Source organism: Chrysochloris asiatica, unplaced genomic scaffold (genome assembly GCF_000296735.1).
Source record: "Chrysochloris asiatica unplaced genomic scaffold, ChrAsi1.0 scaffold00124, whole genome shotgun sequence".
In the NCBI taxonomy this organism is placed as follows: domain Eukaryota; kingdom Metazoa; phylum Chordata; class Mammalia; order Afrosoricida; family Chrysochloridae; genus Chrysochloris; species Chrysochloris asiatica.
Window position 1 is genome coordinate 2839388 of NW_006408642.1, and position 2542 is coordinate 2841929.

Genomic DNA, 2542 nt, shown 5'->3' on the forward strand with positions numbered 1-2542 from the left:
TGTTATTACCAGGGTGAGATGGTATCTCATTGTTTTGATTTGCATCTCTTGCTTTGAACCTCAGTGTTGGCAGTTCAAGCTCATGAGTCACTCCTAGGAAACCCTATACAGAGTTGCCATGAGTCAGAACCAACTTGACGGCACTTAACAACAACAACAGTGGACTCCTGGAGCCCTGGTGTGGCACTGAAGAATAATGGGCTGGACAGCAAGGTCAGTTTGAACTGCAAGATTGGCAGTTCACACCCACCAGCCACTCCATGGAAACCCTATACAGGGTTGCAATGAGTCAGAACCAACTCCAGGACACTTAACAGCAACAACAATGGCTAATGGTATGACACTATAGGATCAGTACTGGACTGTTGACAACAGTGTTGGTGGTTCAAACCCACAAGCCATTCTTTGGAAACTCTATAGAAGGTCGCTATGAGTTAGAACTGACTAGACGGCACTTAACAACAACAATGGCTAATGGTTATGAGCATCTCTTCGTGTATTTCTTGACTGATTGTCTTCTTTGGTGAGGTATCTATTCATGTCCTTTGGTCATTTTTTAATTGGATTGTTTGCCTTTTTGTTATTAAAGTGTTAATGCTTTCAGTAAGTTTTAGAGATTTGTCTGTTGTCAGAACCAAAGGGACTTTAAGAAGTTTGTGGAAAAATGGAATGAAAAGATAATGGAATTTTTTCCATGAACTTTTTTTTCCAACAAGAAGTCATAACTTTATGAATGATAGAAACAGTACAATTTGCAACTACTCTTCTGAAACACCAAAAATAGTCCTTGTTTTCAGATGGTTACATTATTAATTCCATAATGGCATTTACAATATCATTACTGTTGTTCTTCAGGGCTCGGACTGCCTTTGCTCTTGATACATTTGCTTGTGACATGACCAATTCGATGTCCTTAACTTCCACACCTGTTTCATCAACCTCTTCCTCTTCACTCTCCTCTTGTGCAGTTGGAGTTTGTGTGTTTTCCTGAATGTTACAGGCAGCTTCACCTTGAACTCTGAATTTTTCAGCAGCTGCTAGCTGTGCTTGCTGAGATAAATCCTTGATTTTGGCTTCTCCAAAAACTATATAGATATCTGAAGCTGGGCTCTTGTAGACATCTGACTTTGTGATGACAAAGAGGATACTCTTAAACTTCCGGATAGTGACTCTAGGAACCCCTGTGACTTGTCAAAGACCCAGCTTGGACATAGCCTTCCATGCCTTCTTTTCACTTTGACTCTGTTTTGCTTTACTGACCGGTTCTTCATCAATTTCAGCTGCTGCTGCCAGCTGGCCTTGCTGTGTGTTTGCCTGTGTGGAATCCTATTCCTCGAGCTCTGGTACTGATTCATCACTGTCAGATTCTGTTCCAGATCCTGTCTCAGCCTGGGGCTGTGGCAACTCCTGCTCTGTAGCAGGGACGGTTTCTGTGGCTTCGCTGGGCATTTTGTACGGGGAACATGGAATCAAGATGGTGGCAGAAAAAGAGTGAGCCTCCATGAATTTTTTGAAGCCCTTTTGTATGCCATTGCCAAAATTGTTATCCCAGTCTACAGGATCTCTTTTTGGAGAAGTCTTTTAATATATATTATATCTAGTCTGTCTTCTGCTGTTTGAGAGTTTTTGTTATGTTTGGTAGACTATGCCCCTAAATTGCTACCTGAGGCTCTAAGATGGAATCCAGGATCCCCCACTTCTCTAGGCTTTGACTCGGGATTGGGAGGAGGCCAGACAACAGGAAGTCCAGATCTCAGCTTCAATATGGAGTATCAGCTTTAGGATAACCCTGGTGCTGGGAGGACCCTGGTAGGTGGGGCTGGAATGGTTCTCCTGGGCATCCCTAGACCACAGGTACCACCAAGAAAGTGTATGAAGTGCAAAGTAACCTGGCACTTGATGGAAGAAGCCTCAGCAGTCATAGTGTCCTCGTTAGAGGCGGGGACACAGATCATGGACATCAGCATCAAACCCCAAGACAAGAAAGGAGCAGCCCTACCTTAGTAGACACCATTGTAGGGAAATCAGCTCTCAAGTTGAAATGGGGAGAGGCAGTTTATAGGAGGCTTACAGGAACCCAGAGGCAAGCACATGAATCCTTGATCTTCCTTTTACCAGAAGAATTCGAGTGCAAAATGTGGTCAATTGTAAATATATTGACCACAACGTTATGAAAAGATTTCAAAAAGTTTGTGGATGCTTGGCTGTCTTTTGAATCTTGGTTTCCCTTGCCTACCATTGTAAAATAGGCACTTGAGGTAGGAAGAAAGGAATAGCCAAATCGTCACTACAGAAAGCTTGTAAGTCCGTCTTCAGTCTATAACTGATAGGAATACTTTAAAGGGGGCTAGAAATTGTCCAGTGAAAGAGGCTTCCTGTGGAACCTTTACATTGCATAAGACCATAGGTGGAATACAGAACCCCATCCAGAATCGACTAAGGTAGGCAATTTCCACTGGAAAGGATAAGTAGACCAGCCTGGAGCGGCTAGAAGAACAGAAGATACTTCATGAAAGAAAGACCGGCAGGAAAAATGCAAAAC

The 2542-nt window shown here is 43.0% G+C and overlaps 1 pseudogene; it reads right to left on the bottom strand.

Moving 5' to 3' along the window:
- Positions 1–801: 801 nt before the first annotated feature.
- On the bottom strand, positions 802–1449 carry LOC102836734 (annotated as a pseudogene).
- Between the last annotated feature and the right edge of the window lie 1093 nt (positions 1450–2542).